This window comes from Ornithodoros turicata, chromosome 10 (assembly GCF_037126465.1).
Source record: "Ornithodoros turicata isolate Travis chromosome 10, ASM3712646v1, whole genome shotgun sequence".
In the NCBI taxonomy this organism is placed as follows: Eukaryota; Metazoa; Arthropoda; class Arachnida; order Ixodida; family Argasidae; genus Ornithodoros; species Ornithodoros turicata.
The window spans coordinates 18,722,572-18,740,591 of record NC_088210.1 but is presented as its reverse complement, the minus strand read 5'-3'; the positions used below and the strand labels follow the sequence as shown (position 1 = coordinate 18,740,591).

General features: G+C 43.8%; 1 long non-coding RNA gene across 1 annotated transcript; it reads left to right on the top strand.

Annotated features, from left to right (window-relative positions):
* The first annotated feature begins 424 nt into the window (after positions 1–424).
* Positions 425–4,805, top strand: LOC135370235 (uncharacterized). Its single transcript, XR_010415264.1, has 4 exons — positions 425–653; positions 751–862; positions 1,346–1,428; positions 3,868–4,805. It is a non-coding gene; the product is annotated as an uncharacterized LOC135370235 (long non-coding RNA).
* The last annotated feature ends 13,215 nt before the right edge of the window (positions 4,806–18,020 follow it).

Here is an 18,020-nt window from a genome sequence, read left to right as displayed (position 1 = left end):
TAAAAAACAGCGTAAGAAAAGGTGTTCTGAAAATTACACGGATTTCTACACCTACAGGCAAATCAAATGGTGTTACTAGAGTGTGAAAAAGGGTGTAAACACCAAAACACCCTTGTTACACGATTTTTACTCTTTTTGCGCGAGTTAAGGGTGTTAAAATGGTGTTAAAAGACGTCAATGATGGTTTTGAGAGAAAGGCTATACTACCATCACTGGTGTTTTAGAAGGCACGAAGGAAGCACACACTGATGAGATATAGTGTTTATGACAGGCCAAAGTCAGATGTTTGCAATTAGCTTCGTTTCGTTATTTTTCTTTTTTCCAAGAGGTAAACAGGCGTCGGTCCCCTGGCGGAAAACCCCGCCAGGGGACCGACGCACGTTGGAGTCGGTGGGCGGCAGGCCAAGCCAAGTCAAGGCCGTCGGCGCGGCGTTCGTTTTGGTTCGTGTGGTATGGTGAGGCCGCGTCCGTTACAGTGAGATAGAGCTTGTTTTTCAGCAAAGATGACAGACGTAGCGTGCCTAGTTGTGGTGCTTCATGTGGACATTAGACAAAAGTGCCTGCTTGAAGAGGACACTCCAACTGCTTTGAGGAGTGCTATCTCGGCTTGGAGAATTTTGGCGTCATACGTGAACGCCACTGACAGGATTCAGGTATGTTGCTTCTTGTGCCATACGCTTGAAGTAGAACACAGAACTACACATGCAGAGCGTTGTGATGACTTAGTAACAACATTGCTGTCACCTCTAGGTTCAGGATAGCGACTTCAGTGGGTGTTGAATTCGCGGAGGGCGATGAGATAATGCATACGGCGACAGTACCCGTCTTGCAACCTCACCGCCAGGAACGCTCGAAGGATTCAGTACGTATGAGTCGACTGTTATCCTATCTCTGCAATTTAAGCTATATTGTGATCATATAATAGTAGTGTTGCTCAGACTCTCATGCGTCCCTCGGAGCCCGCTACCATGTGTTGAAATAGCTTGTTTGGAAACTTGAAATTGCGCGTCGTTGTCGTCGCCAATGTCATATTCCTTTTCTCTCGCCACGGCATTGTTCGACATTGTGCAGAAAAGGAATGTCAGGCTCCCTTCTGGTAATTCATGCTGGTAGTTCATGGTGAACAGTAGGATTCAAGGGGAAGACGTCGAGCACTGAAGTGTTGCCTATCAAGCAAAAGCTATTGTTTTCTGTTGGAAAATCAGTGTGTATTGGGTACATATCTGCTGTGCTGTGTGCACTTGGTGTTTTCTCGCTGAAAACCGTAAAAATTCAAATTGGGATTATATTTACATGTAAAGTTACTGAAAACAGTAAGTTGTGTTCCCTGTTGGGGCTTTTACAGACCTCCTTGCTGTCCACGCCCTGCGAATACTGGGTTCGAGCGTGAAGGGTTCCGAAGCAATTAAGAACATGTTTGTGCATTATGTAAGTATATTCCACTTATAATCATGATCATAGTCCTGCAATTTGGTAAATTTAGAGAGTACGCAGTGGTACCAGTGAATCTCATGGTAATTGAATTACTGGGTCGTGTAAGAGAATATCTATCACTATTTTTATCGATATTGAAATAGATAAGCTATGTATATAAATATTGACGTTTTGTCGGTCCAGAGACAGATGTCTTAGAGGTAGAAGGTCGATAAGGCATGGTTATGCCCAACTAAGCGCAACGTACAAGTGCAATTTATTTGAAGGCTGATGACGTCGCACAAGTATCTCAAAAGCTGTAGATCTGGTACCGATATTTTTCATTGAATGTCCACTTACATATCGATGTACTAACAATTTACAATATCGATGTTTGATTGTGTTCATCAATATTTTTATCGAATCTCGATAATGATATATGTGGAAATTTTTTTGATATCTTTGCTCCTCTACAGGTTTTCCCGCACATTTTAATCCAAGCGTTACCCAATTTAACCCACTGGTCCACCACATTAATAAAAATCACCAACCAATTTAATCCAAACGCTACCCGATTTAATCCAAGCAACGTGTGTAAATATATTCCTTCATGGAAATAGACATGACTAAGAGTTTTGTGATTATGCCAATGTACCTGATATCCGTTCTGTTAATGTATCCTGAGTTTAACACCTGATCTGTCAACCCCTGGCTTTTGCAGTGTCTTATGACTGCTTTTTGTCGTTATGAGTTTTCATGACTATTTTCAGGATTTGTTCCAATAATTTATTATATCGGATTACTGTTGCTTCAAACAGTGTCATACAGTGTTTTATGACTGTCGACGGTCATATTGACTTTCCATGACCATTTCCATGCCATGTGTCATGAATCGATTTTATGGGACTAGCGCTGCGTCGAACAGTGTGATAGTGTTTTATGAGTACCGATGGTCATTATCACATTCCATGACTATTTTCATGATATGTGTACTAAATCAATGTTATGGGACTACCACTCTTTCAAACAGTGCGATACAGTGTTTTATGACTATGGATGGTCATTATCACGTTCCAAAGCTATTTGAATGACATACCATGAATCAATTTTATGGGACTACTGCAGCTCCAAACAGTGTCATATACGTGTTCTGTGACTACTGACGGTCATTATGACATTCCATGACTATTTTCGTATGTGCCGCCACGAATCAGTTTTATGGGACTACTGTTGCTTCAGTGTCATAGCTCTTTTCTGACTATCAATGGTTGTTATGACACTCCATGAGTTTATTCATGAAGTGGGTCATGACTATGCTTTGTCCGAACACCGTTTTCCATGCCGTGTTGTAAGTGTTTTATGACTTCAGACGGCTGTTATGATATTCAATGGCCATTTTCATGGTTCTGTGTCATGAAACGTCGTTATGGGGCTGTTGCTGCTTCACACAGTGTCATATAGCGTTTATGACTACCAACAGTCATTATGACATTCCATGATATTTTCATAATATCACAATGGCCTGACTCAATGCAACTCAGCTTCTTCAGATCATGTCATGCAGTGTTTTATGACCATCTACTAACATCTTAGTGACCATCGGCAGTCATAAAAAAGTGCGTGACACCGTGTGAAGGACCAGTATAGCTGCATAGAGTCATGACCCGCATTATGAAAATAGTCATAGAATGTCATAATGGACAACTGTAATCTTAAAACAATATATGGCAGCGTTTGAAGCCGTGGTAGTCCCATAACATTGTTTCATGGTACATATCATGAAAGTACTTATGGAATGTTATAATGACCGTCGTTAGTCACAAAACACTGTATGACACTGTTTGAAGCAGCGGTAGTCCCTTAAAAGCAATTCATGGCACCATATCATGAAAATAGTCATAATGACAAAAAGCAGTCATAAACACCGCATAACATGCAAAAACCAGGGGTTGTTGGATCAGTATTCATAAACTTGTGATACATTGGCGTAACCATGAAAGTCTCAGTCATTACAGTTACCATGACGGAATAACACAGAATACCTTTACACATGTTGCTCGTATTAGACTACGTAGCGTTTACATTAAATTGGTTGGTGTTTGGATTATTTTGGTTGTCCAATGGATTAACTTGGGTAGCGCTTGGATGAAAGGGAGAGACCAGTGGATTAAAAAGAGCGAGAAAACCTGTAGTAATTACACAACAGTCGTACAAGTATGCAGTTGAGGCAGTGTTTCCATTTGGAAGGCACAGTCTCTTTGCACATGGGAGCTGTATGAACATCTCAGACAACATTTGTCCTAGATGATAACAGTTCTGAAATTGTTATGCAAATTCCCTGAGCAGTGAAAGAAGGACGGGGTCATATATTTGTGTACTACAATTCTATCCAATGTTCAAGGCCACACTATTCACACCATACGCATTCCTAAACCTGTGTTTCCCCTTTCATAGGATACACCTGTGCCGGTGACACCGCGCATCATGTTCACTGGGAGCAGCATTGAAGAAGCGGAGCATATGGACCTCTATGTCGGCGAGTAGCGCCTTCTCAGAACCATCGACCTTGAAGAGGGCTGCCATTCTTGCAGCTTTTGGTTAATTCATATTGTCTACAGTGCAAAGCCGCACCGTACATTTTGAAGCCTGGAAGAGCGGTGCCTGAAAGTGAGTGACTCTCGTGCAAGAAGCCCCGTGGATCAATTTTTTCAACAGTTACGGAAAAGAGCTTGTGGATGCTTCGAACATCTAAAACATTTGCTACTTTAACTGACTTGTAGTGAGCCCTGCATCCCCCCCCCCGCCCACCTCCCAAACAGGCAGCCATTTCATCAAGGAATTGGAAATTCTTCGGAAGCACGGGTGTGTTCTTTCTTGTTCTTTGGCACTGAACTCTCATAAGCATGGGGGATTACCATTCTTCTGGCAATGTAGCCGTCCATTTGTCAACATACCTGGCACAGCGCATTACATTTAGGGAAATTACTTTGGGTATTCTGTGCTTCCATTTCTAGTCTTTAGTATGTGCTCTTGTTAAGAGATAGTCTTCTATCCGTTTTCTTTTTTCTGCTTGCCAGAAAAGCTGTTTTCTTTTGTAAAAGCTGTTTGCTGGCTGTTTTCATTACCCTTTCGCATCAACGCTATTTGCAGTAGCTTCTTATTTGGTGTACTGGATCTGTAGTGGTGCCTTATGTGGATTTAAACATTTAATATGCCTTTTCATCTTATTTTTTGTCTCATTGCTGCTGTTTCAATTAGTTATGTCATCAAGAATTCAGTTCTGCTTTGCCTTTTTTCCACATACTGTGCATATTGTTCCACTCTGGGCAACGTTATAAGGAATTTAGTTTCACATGTGTACATGCACTTGTAGTTCGCCAATAAACATAACTTTGTCGTCATACATTGTTCCAGGCATATTCCTCACATTCAGGCACGCTGTTGAGCTGGTCGGGCTATCCTTCTTTTCCAATCTGCGGAACACCAGTCCTCCAGTGACCTGCCATAATGGCTTTCTATTGCTCGTCTGGTGCGCCAAAAATCTCAGATTATACAAGGTGACAAGCCGAGGCCTCGCAAGATTTCCGTAACCAGCATGTGCAGCTATGCAACAACCAGCTCAACAGCGGAGGTCCGTGCAATGCTGCGTCCGAAACACTCCATTGTAAGGGTGTTTCTTCTGCAAAACACCCCTTTCAATCGGTGTTTTTGGCAGCTTACACCTTATGGAAGGGGTGTTTTGTGCACGTTACACCTTTTGAAAGGGTGTTTTGTGCCGATTACACCCTTTTACAAAGGTGTAAAAAATTACACCCTGGTGTATGGTGTAAAATTTACACTGATATGAGGTGCGCTATGGGACAAACCATTTACACTAAAAAGGTGTAAAAAAATTTACTGTGTAGGACCCGGTTCTAACCTAGGTTCCCACCGGGGATCTTTTTCCGGGGACGATTTTTCCGGATACCGGCGGTGGTGCGGGGCGGGGGGATTGTAGTCCTGGTTCGACTTCGCGGGGCACTGTTCTGACACCCTCCAGCAACCGTCGGAAGCAGAGCTTCCGACGGTTGTACCTCGAAATAAAGTGACCGAAATCCCCGTTGCAAAATAAACTACTGCAAATAAATGTGATCTGACTATAAAATGCGCAATCGCGCGCGGGAAGCTGCCAACGGCGAACTCACCTGGACATACAAATGCAAACACCGAACTTGGACTAATCTAATAACGAACTAACAACATCCCGCAACGTCGTGTCCGCCCTGCTCAGCCTAACGGCTGCTAAAATGTGATTTTCGTTCGTTAAAACGACTTTGACAGACATCGACAACCCCTAAATTTGAGCGGTGAAATAGTGATGTCGTGTTTTTAAACACGGCATATAATCTTACGAAGCAATCGAGCATTCTCCTTGATTTTCCTTGTTTCGAGAACGTGAATTTCGAGATCGGGGATTTTGTAACCGGGAATATTGAGGTTCTCCCCTTCCGACCCCTGGAAAACACCCAGAGGACACAGCTCTTCAGTGGCATATACTGCGTAGACGAATGACGAACATGGTATTTCCCCTCGATAATTATACATTGGAGCTCTGAGAATAGTATATTCTTCTGCTTCGGATGCCTCCGTTCTCTTTCTCTCTCGCTCTCCCTAAGTAAGTGGGAGAGGGGTTGTCTTCTGCGTCGAAACGGTCACCCGAATTATGTCTCTTGTCGCAGGTATCCCCCCCCCCCCCCCCCGATCCTTCCCCGTTTTTGATTTATCAAATTATTCTGAATGGTTGACCTCAGCTGTGCAAAGTGTTAAAGGGGCACTAAAATGCGAAAACAAGTTTAATTCAAATTACGTTACACGCTATGTCGACTTGGTACGTGTTATCATAATTCAAAACTTTGATTCCCTTACGAAGCTATACAATCATAACTATACCGGACTCTTTCTTGTTTCAGCGCTAAGCAGTGAACGACACTTCATGCTCGTGCATCGGCGTTTTTACCCCATGCTGCGCGTGCACGCGCGTGTGTCACGCCATAGAGCAGTCGTGGTGAAAAACATAGTGCTCGTTGCAAAGCCGACCGGCGTCGCTATATCTGAAGGACGTGAAGATAAATGTTGCCAGTGGAACATTCGCGGAGAACTGTTGTGGGCTACAATTCAGTGAATCGGTATTGAAAAATGCAGCAGTCCGCATCATGCCGCGCATGTTGGGAACGCTATACGATCGGACCCGTTCCAAATTCACACGTGCACGATAGATATGTGCGCGCTTCTCCGGCTACCTGATTGGATGCCGCAAATCTTTGCCTCCTGGCTCCTGGGGATCACATTCGTTGCCGCAACAGACGGCTCTGTTTTCATTGCGTTTTCTTCTAAACGGCAGCTTTGTTTGAACTAATTTTGTTTGAATGGTATACTAATTGAAACACGGACTTTCATTTGAGAGCAAGTTGTTTTTGCATTGTAGTGCCCCTTTAACAAACGTATAATAAGAGAAAGAGAGAAAGTGATAAAAAGGCGAAAATTTTCGCGCCCTGACAGGCGGCTAATTTGCGCGAAATACGAAATAAAATTACAAATCACTGTCTGTCGTGTATTTTCATGCCCTTTCGATGCCGCTGAGAAGTAAATTAAATGCTTCGAAAGTAGTAAAACCAGTGGCATGGCCGAGCGGGTTAAGGCGTCTCGCTCGTTGGTGGTAGCCAAGCTTGAAGACTGGGAGGTGGTCGGTTCGAATCCTACCAGCGGCTGTGCTGTCCGAGGTTTTCCCTGGGTTTTCCGGAGACTTTGTCGGACGAATGTCGGCACATTTCCCCCGAAGTCGGCCTAGGACGCATACTAACGCCCCTCCTGTCCCCTGCTCCTTCTTGCTATCCTTTCTCCGTCTGTACGTCGCTCATAGCCACTGTTGCTTCGCGACGTTAAAATAGAATAAAAAAAGTGATAAAGAAATAGAAAAAAGTGTGTAACGGAAACCTCTCACTGATATACGCTAGCACTCTGGCACATTTTATATAGGCGGGCACCAACGGGACATTCTAAGTACTATGATACATGCGGTGTTCGTTCAAGCAGAGTGGGGATTCATTTATTTAGAACCGTTTATGCTATACGAACCTATACGAAGAACTTCCAGTGAATGAACCTCTCTCCCCCTTATACCTCCTCTCTCTGGCATTTCCTATTCCTCGCGCGGAGACGCGGCTTCAAGCATAGAGCCATAGCTCCGCGAACGAACCATTTGAAACTTGTTGTGAGCGCAAAACGTCTGGTAATGGATGAGTCATGAATGCCCAGAAGAGGGATTGCCGCCAGCTGTGAACGGAAATTACAGTCAGAAGGACGCGTGACCGTTGGCGGGAAAAAACGGCTGAGAATCTCATGGACGCTTTTGAGGAAATGTTCGTCTGCAGTTGTTGGAGACTCGTCTGCGATCGGAGATTTCCGGCGCACGTCAAGAGAACGGAACGGAACCGAAAACCGCTTGGAACCGAAATTTCTTCAAGAACCGGAACCATAACGTAACTGCAATTCACCATCGGCAATTAACCGAAACCGTAACGCGAACCGAAAATTTTGATTTCGGTTACCGGTTCATATGAATCGGCTCGAGCGTGAACGCGAACAACTTTGGATGCGATATTTGTATCGCTCTACAACTCTGATTAGTGGTGTAGTGTGTGCGTATGTTAAAGTAGTTCTCTTCGTCATACCTGTTTTTCATTCAGAAGTTGTGTAGACAACATACCATCAAATGCGCTTAGACCCATAATGGGATGACATACGCGTCGTATGACATGTATTGCGTACGTCCCTTATTTATGGGTTATGAACTGTATTATTGCGATCATTTAGGATACCACGCGTTACGCGTTGCTTGACCGCTGGACGCTCGCAGTTTTTCTTACCTCCGGCTCCGAATCCTACCACCGGCTGTGCTGTCTCAGGTTTTCCCTGGGTTTTCTGGCATACTTTCCAGACGAATGTCGGCGCAGTTTCCCCTGAAGTCGGCCCAGGACGCATACTAACACTCCTGTCCCCCACTCCTTCCTGCTCTCCGATCTCCGTCTGTCCACTTCTGTACGCAGCTCATAGCCACAGTTGATTCGCGGCGCTAACGCGTAATTAAAAAAAAAACGTAATCACACTGGTCACTTCATTTGTCCTTTCAATAAATAGTGCCATATCTGTGCTGCGTCCCTCAGAGAACAAGAACAAGTTTTCTTTTCTGTTTTTTTTTTTTTTTTTTCATTAAACTAATATGTCTTGAAATTCATGTAACTCGGCGTAACTCAATTTTTTTTCCGAGTAGCTGTAATTTATTTATTTACACCTCAGGGGCTCAAAGTTACAATTATGATTTTGTAATAGTAATTGCAATTTAATTACTTTTATAAGCATGCGTACTTGTACCTAAGTTACCTCAGGAAAGTAATTTGTTGAAGTCCGTCACCTCCTCGCTTGACTCTCGGTTTGGGTCATGCGCACAAGAAACCGGAAGTGCACTTTTTTATTTTTCTTCTTAACTTCCGTGTCCGCAACGCGAATCAATCAATCAATCAATCAGAGGACAGCAGAAAGGAACGGGAGAGAGAAGGGTCAGTAACCACGACATACACCCATTCGCATTTCGCAACCGCTCTCTCGGTTCCGAACTCCGCGCAGACACGAAAAGCCACCGGCGAATGAAGCCTGTTGCCTTACTTGGCGTTAGCATAAACCGAAAGCGGCTAAACAGGGAAACGGCAGCCGAGGCGGGCCTTCAAAGCTGCGTCTTAAATAGCCCTCCCTGTATATACGGCTTTGAGTTCATGAAGCTCTTTGGGGCCATAGGGGAACGTCAGTAGGGTCGCGGACTATATCGGGTTAAATGCCTCGGGGAGGATCGGGTGCTATTTTGGAATTTAGAATTCGGGTACTACAGATCATGGATTATCTGTAGTACCCGGAGATGTTATCGGGTTATTATTCTTCCCTTCTGTCCAGCATGCCGTTCTGCATGAAACATGCATACCTCGCAATTTACAGTGTCAAGCACCCCGCAGGTCGTAACATAAAACGTGATTCGAATAATTTATACTCTGAGGAATATCAAGCCGTCTTTTTTCTGGCTGTCTTTTCCCGCCAAATAAATAGAGGAACCCCCAACAACAACAACAAATAAATCGTGACTATGACCTGGGGTGATTTATCACTGGAGAGCACTACACTACCCCCATTACACGCGAAAGTTAAAGTTATGTGCAAGTACAACAGTTGAGCTGTCCTCCACTGACTGCCGCAAAAAGGAAGGTGAAGAAGAAAGAAAAACATATACATCAAAGAAGCACCAATGGTCATTGAGATCCAGAGCATGACTCTATACAGCGTCTGGAGCAAACCGGTAGACAAGAGGAACTCCAAGAACATCAGAAAACATCGACGGTGTTGCCCGTGGCTCTGACATATGGGCCAAGAATTGCAGCCAGGTTAAAAGCTGTGGGAACCGCGCCCAACTCTCAACTCAACTGAGCACAGAGTTGCCGCTTCTCCGTTTCGTATATAGAGGCACATTCTGGTAGGACGTGCTCAATGTTCGCTATACGACGCCACATTTGGATCATAGGCTGCTGTCACAGTATCCGATCAGGGAGTTGAATTGTAGTGAAGGCTATAGTTGGAAAGTAATTGTAGCCTTCACTGGGGAGTGAAGGCTACATTGAGACGAAGCCTGTGCAGGGGGGGCGTAAAATAGCGTGGTAAACGGTCAGGAGAAAGACAAAGTTGGATCCACCGAATACATGAGAGACCTGTCAGTGATGTCCTGACTCCACTACTGGCGAGCTAGTGGCTGGATGAGCTCAATCAACCCCCAACCCCCCACCAACCCCCCAACCCCCCAATGAACTATGAACTGCTCCTAAACTGATTTCGAGAGAGAATAATCGGGAGGAATCGGGTTGAACCCGAAAAAGTCGGACCCTATACATTGAGTCGGCTGGTGTATTCGTGTTGTGAATGCAAGGCGCTGATAGATCATCGGAACTATTTTGGGGACTTCTGAGATGTACTGCTTGTGACACGCTTGGTCTGGAATCAGCACCGTGTGGTTTATTCCATCTCATATCTCCAGGTGTTGTAAGGTCGTTTATTTTGAGTAATAAACGCGTGCAGCGTATGGTATTTCTTTAAATACAATATTGGAACAACATTTCCGGGGGCAACCAAGGAAATATGGGCTGCAGAACTACTGACAGGCGATTCCAGACAACCGCGTGCCGCAAGCAGTACCTATCTGCGGCGCTGCATTGTAAACTCTGAAGCATTCGAGGAATTCCGGCATCAGGCAGTTTTTATGTAAATTTTCAGCGCCTGGAAGCCGGCTAATAATATGAAGCGTTACTCAAGACAAAAGTTCCTTCCGCTCAGTAGAAAATATACCACAGGAACGGCAGATTCCGAAACTCTCATCGACAGTGTATAGTATGGAGCAGGGTTGCGAAATGGGCATAAATAAAGAAAAGATAAGAATTAAAGAAAGAAAGAAATAGGAAGGAATAATAAATAAATAAAGAAAGAAAATTAAGAAATGAGAAATAAAGAAAAAGAATTAGGAAACACCGAAAAACTACCAAACGATGAAAGAAGGATGAGGTAGATTAAAGACAAAGATGACAAAAAAAAAGATGACTAACAAACGGTGAAAGAATGATGAGATGGATCACAGAAGATGACTTTAAAAGGAAAGCATGAGGTTAATGCGTTGAGGGTGAGAGTGGGGCACCAATTCCATTCCAATTCCATTGCGAGGAATCGAGATTTGTGATAATTCCATTCCTTACAATTCCTCGGAATGGAATGGTGTGGTCAGTTCCCACTCCTGGAATGGCTCGGCAACCACATTCCATTCCTTTAATTCCATAAGCCCATTCCATTCCAATAAAAAAAGAGAGAAAGGAAAAGGTAACTGTACTGGCTAGTCCAGCAGTGTTAGAAGAGTTTGGCATTATCCAACACGAAAAAAAAAAACACAAAGAGAAGGTTCCGGAAGGATCCTAACATCATAACAACATCGATACATACACTACTAACTGTGATGATAACCTTTTTTTTAAATTTTAATTCGGACATGTGAGCAATCTTGCTGATCAGGGATATCGTGTGTTCAGGTTCACAAACATGGCCCAAGCAGCACAATGTACTGAAAGTCGAGTGCAATAGGGGTGGACGTGTGGGTGGAAGGCCTTGAACAGACTCCTGAAACTAAAGAACATTGATAAGACACATACCGTCCACCCCTATTGCATTTGACTTTCGGTACATTGTGCTGCTTGGGGGGGGGGGGGGGGGGGGGGTGCTGGAATGAGGTGCCTGATAAGATAACCAACTTCGCTGTGCTGTCATAATATGCGAAGCTGTGCAAAATACTCTTTCTACGTCTGCTCAAGCTGCGTGGAGTGACCGCGGAGAGCGCCCATGTATTATTATTTTCGAAATGAACGAGAAAGGGAGCCCCGTTTATACATGTCGAATATTGAACAATATTATTATTAATTGTTATCGTTGTCGTTGATTTCTTCCGATATACTAAAACTCGCTAATTCTTTTTTCACGAAGCAGAAGAAATACCGTCGATGAAACGGCCCTCATGGTTTAAATATGAAAATAGAAATACAATGATTTATCTTATGGGTAACCCCGTATACACACAGAATGAGAACTGCATATATGATAAGAAGTGTACGTGATTATGGCCGGTCATCCCAGCGGGCAACGGCCATCTGATATATAGGAAGCTGCGTGTCAACATCTAGTTTCGTGGTAGACAGATTGGTACGATCACAGATTAGGACGTTTCCTTAATGTCTGTGTTTACACTTACAGAGGTTTGTTCTGTTTCCACTTGGCATGAAAGACAACAGACGACAAACACTGGCCAAGCAGTACAATGCACTAAGAGATAAAGAGAGAGCGCGCTTGTCTTCTGATCACTGCGTGGAACTGAACCGCTGCAAGGATAAAGTTCGTCCCCACTTGAACTTGCAGTAGTGCTTATTTGTTTTGGTGCTGTTTGTCTATACAATTCTCGACCCTGGCGGGAGTGTTTACAGTTTAGAAAAATTCCAAATTCCATTACGTATAGTGTGGCAGACAAAGTAAAAGAAGGCCGTCACTTAGCGGCGCATTTTAATGCGTATATTGTTAATGCTTGCCGCACAGATCTTATAGACAGACCCCGTATAGTTAATGTGAAAATCTACGCTATAATCTACAAGGATATACGGTATTTATCGCGGCTGTAGATGAAAATGAAACGTATTCTGATATCTTTAACCTAAGTGACAGCGAGAAGTCTAGACGTATATAATATGCAAATAAGTAAACGCGAAGCGCCCCCCCCTCCCCCCCCCCTCCTTCACTGCCGTCAGAAGCCCTGTAAACAAACAAAAGAAAACGCTCATTTGCACTGTAGAGATCGTAAATTCAAATTCTCTTCATTCCTGCTTTATACTGTTCAAACAACCTTCCAGGGCCTGCCGTACGGCGCCCTCTCTGGCGAAGGCGCCTGGGGCGGCTGCCCCTCTCGCCCCCCATCGCTACGGCTTTGTGTTCGACCAATGCTCCGACAGCCGACGGCATTGTTGCAACACGTGGAATACTGTCCTGACTCCCCGTCGAAACCCTTGTCGCCCCACGTGCTTCGTGCTCTTGCGCCAGGCAAATCATGCGTCTCTGTGCACCTGCGTTGGGAATTGGAGTGCGTTACGCAATTATCTCCCTGAATGACAATGCTGAATGAGCTTGTGCTGCCTGCGTCATATGCACAGTGCTGATATCTTGTGCATGCGTGCGATGCGCGAGATGAAAAAAATTATCAGAGTTGTCGCTAACAAGCACAAAGAAAGAAGGCCGTGAAGCACACGGAAGGCTAAGTGAAAAAAATGCGAAGTAGTTGTCCGCCCATTTCATCGAACGCCGTTTCATCGACGCCGTTTTATCGAATGTCATTTCATCGAACGCCGTTTCATCGACGCCCGACCAAGGTTAGGTCAGGAGAGCCTTTTACGTATTTCACACGTTGCCGCAAGAAAAAGCGGCGGCCACCGATTCGATGAAACGGCGTTCGATGAAATGTCACGGAACCGTTGTAGCCCGCCCTGTAACCTAACTACTGTAGTTAACTACAATATACGCGTAAAAATAGAAAGTAAAAAATAAGTTGAACTATTACTTGTAACTACCATATTTGCAAGTAGTTTCCAACCACTTTTTAACTAGCACGCAGTAGTTTAACTAGTATTTTAACTACAAGTAGTCCACTACTGCACATCCCTGGGAGTTTCCATTGATCTTCCCAGAGCCTTCGACACTACGGACCATAAAATTCTAGCATACAAATTATATCGTTATGACATCAGAGGAGTTGCACTTTCGTTGATGATATTGTACTTAAAATACCGGTACCAGTGTGGTGTAATAAATAATATAATGTCTAGTCCTATGAAAATTGAACGCGGGGTAACGCAGGGCAGCATACCGGGGCCTCTCATTTTTATCGTCTATATAGATGACATTGTTACTGATAGTTCTGATGCTGAATTTATAATTTATGCGGACGATAACGGTATTCTGCTCTCCGGTACCGAAGGTGATGCTCTGGTAACGCAACCCAGTATGCTCTTCCGCAAAGTACGTTTATGGGCGGAATCAAACTGTTTAAAGATAAATGCGAGAAAAAAAATAATAAAATAAAGCGGTACTATTTAAACCGAAAAATAAGAAAGTTGTTTTGACGTCAAATTTCCAAATTGGAAACGGTGCCATTCTTGTAGCGTGGTTAAAACTATAGATATGTATTTTACAGAATCGATGTCCTGGTTATGTCACTTCGAACAAGTGAGACTAAAAATATCAATGATTATTGGTGCATTACATAGACGTAGATACTTACTCACTCCAGAAATCATTAGAATAACATATAACGCTTTAATACAATCATACCTAAATTACTGCCATTTGGTTTGGAGTGAACATGGCAGCCTAAGCTATTCCTCGCAAAAAAAAAAAAAAAATTAACAGAAGAAAAAAGAAAAAAAAATACTCTGTATACTAGTAGATATTCCATTTCGTCATACCACAAAAAGTATCTTTTAAAAATATTACTATTATCCCCTTCGTCTTGGCCGCGGCTGGGCTAAGTTCCCCCGAAGCAATTACTTTCAACAAGTGTTTCTTTTTAATCTTTTTTTAATTGCAATTAAAATTTACTGTGTCTGCGCTTCAACTGAAGATGTCGATATTGACGTTGTTTATAGTAAGAAGGGTGACATTGTCGATTATTTTTTGTGTTCTTGAGACGTCTTTTTTTTATTGTTATATGCTATCGTGTGAGTTACATAGCGATTATATTAATGTGACCACCAGTTACTTTCCGCTGCTGCACTGCTGTATGGGAGGTGAGCCCTTCAAGTCGATTTTTACTCACTTCCATTTCGCGCTTTTGTGAATAAAGTAATACTATTTCAGCAACATCCCTCTGAGTAAACATACTAAATTTTATATTAAAAAGTGGCGGCATCTTTGGGTATTTTATAACACACGTTACCTTTATGGGGCGACAACATGCGCTATCTTCATAGGGTCATCTTCGGGCTACTTCCGGTTGCGACTGTAGTTCCTTTTCTTCCTTCTCCTCCTCTTCTCTCTCTTCCCCTCTCTCTACACTGCTATACGCACGGACCTATACACAGGGGTACAGATGTGGACAGGTGGAGAGAGGACAGCAGGAAGGAGGAAGTGACAAGGGGAAGGGGTTAGTATGCGTCCTGGGCAGACTTTAGGGGGAACTGTGCCGACATTCGTCTTGGAAACGTCTGCCGAAAAACGCAAGGGGTTCGAACACGCATCACCTCCCAGTCTCGGCGTGATGGAAAGCGATCACCCTAACCACAACGTCACCTGAGCTGGTCTTACACGGCTTTGGATGTTGATCGTTTGTAGTGCATCTGGGGAAAGGTATGAAAGATGAGGTGGACGAAATCCTCCTCAGCCCTCCCCATTGCAAAGTTTCCATGAAGTACCTCCCAAAATATTTTATGACTACGCTATACCGCTTTATTGTACGCAAATTTTAAAATTTTAAAATGGCTTTATTTTACGAATAAAAGTACATTAGCATTTTAAGAAAAATGCTGCGGGGTGGCCAGAAGCTCTCACACAGCCACCATAAGGGGGATACTTTTTTCTCCTCTTTCTCTGGGCGTCACGTTCCCGTCATCCTCCCTCCTTTCATGCATTTGCTCCAATGGGAAAACGAGAAGTGGAAAGAGGGGAGAAAAGGAAACCCTGGTACGGTTTTACGTAACCATGCGTACCATGTAACTTGAAAGTAACGAGTTACTTTTAGAAGGAACGCCGATCGCCCACTCGTTGGTGGTAGTCGAGGTCGTGCTGAAGACTGGCAGGTGGTGGGTTCGAATCCCACCACCGTCTGTGCTGTCTGAGGTTTTCCCTAGATTTTCCGAAGGCTTTCCAGACGAATGTCGGCACAGTTCCTCTTGAAGTCGGCCCAAGACGCATGCAACCCCCCGTCCCCCGCTTCTTCCTGCTGTCCTCTCTCCATCTGTCCACAGCTGTACGTCGCTCATAGCCACAGTTGCTTCGCGGCGCTAACACAGAATAAAAAAAAAGGAACGTCGATCAGTGCCCTACTTCGTAACTGCTGACTCCGTTAGCTTAGTATATATCTTGGCGATGTTTTTGACGCAGATGCTTATAACCCATTAGCAACTACTCTATCTGTTCGAGTAACTTCCATTGGCTCAACCACCACGCCAAGAAGATCCTCGCGATCGCTCATATTTCCATTGTTTAGCTCCGTTGTGTCAGAGGAGCCTCCTCTGCTCTGTTGATAATTGCAGAAGCGTGAGCCAGACTAAGAAAAAAAAGAAAAGAAAGAAGAAGAACATGAAAACAAAAGTAAAACGCGCGCGGGAAAGTCTTGTCTTTGACACACCTGCTCGAAGTGTTAAATGCTGAGGCACGCAAAGCCGTCTCTGCCGAAGTCGTTGCTCATTTCCACGCCTTGCCTGCCGTCAATGAAACACAAGAAGAAGTCCGGGACACCCCCAAATCCACATTTATGCCGTCTCTGTGATGTGAGGTGTACTCGAATATATTCCGCGACTTTCGATCAAAATGCTTTGATTTGTCACTTTGCGGTCACTTTGTTTTGCTTTACCAATTAAACGGCTTCAGCTGTTCGTGGGCACTGAAAATAAACGCTGAAATTTGAAAATAAATTATTACGTATTATTCGTCAATTAGTTTTAGTTTACTAATTTAACTAGTCGAAAAGGACTTTTTGTTGCTAATTAGATTAACCAGTTTTCCTTATTGTACAAATTAAATTAAGTTGAAGCTATTTTACTTCGTTAATTAAGCCAATTACATTAGTTTCGTTAATTCAACCCTGCGCCAAAGCGTTGACATGAAATTCCTCCAGTGTCAGCTTCATTAACGATCGGAGAGGATCTATTAAATTGTACGTCAAAACGAAAGTCCCAGCGAAAGGAGTTTACGATATTGCATAACGCACGAAAAAAATCCTCTTCCGGTAAAAAAAAATGTTCCAGGTACAAATCCTATTTCCTCATCATTCACGCCTCATTTTCTTACGCTGATATGGAACACGACTCCATGAAGCGCTCGCGCGTGCGATAATGAAGAAAAATATCGTCGGAAACTTCGAATTTCGCTCATGTCACTTCCGGTTTCCAAGAGCGCCCGTCATCCGCGTGCAATCTCTTTTGCTGCGAGGGATTAAAAATAGCTGTTCCGAGCTTTCTGCTTATTGTAACAGGCCCTCTTCAAGGGAGAGGGTTGAGTTCTGTTGACACGAACTGGTTCAGAACGAACGAAGCCCGCTTTCTATTGCACCAGGCAAGGGTTGCTTTCAGAGAAACAGATGATGTGCAATACTGAACTGGATGTTTTCTCGAGAAATAAATGGAACACGTAATTGAAGTCGTGTTTTTATCGAGAATCCAATATCTGAAACAAAACACTATTTTGGAGGGTGAATAATCATATTTTAAAAATATATGCAGGTACACCTACGATTACGATGTCGATTTCAGGATATCTCGATCGACTTCAAAAAATTACGACGTATATCTTGCCGGCGATATGCACTGCTTCGTTTGGCGCCAGCTTCTATTCCGAGAAAGAAAGGGTTTCTCCTGCCATAGGGGAGTAAGTATTGCCTCATAGGTGGTGTAAACTGTCATTGAACGCCGCGCAGCGTACCGCGAACATTGAACTCTGACTCTGCAAGTTGTTCCTCTCCCTTGCTTTGAGTATCGGTGCGCAACAACCAGGAGCGTGTCGCCTCGAATAGTCAATCAAGTAAAACACTGGGGTGATTCACCTTCGAGGCGGGGAGATGCATACGTTTCAATCCCCCAAAATAAAGAAGGCTTTCTCTGATTCAAATCGTCACATGCCTCTTTGTTTGGCCTTCGAGACGCGAGGGCCAGTGCCCTGCGCTGCGGATAGCAGAAACCGAGAGCAAAGATCCGATTGGCTGTTGCGTCCGAGAAAAAGTGTGAGGCCGCCGACTGTTGGCTGCG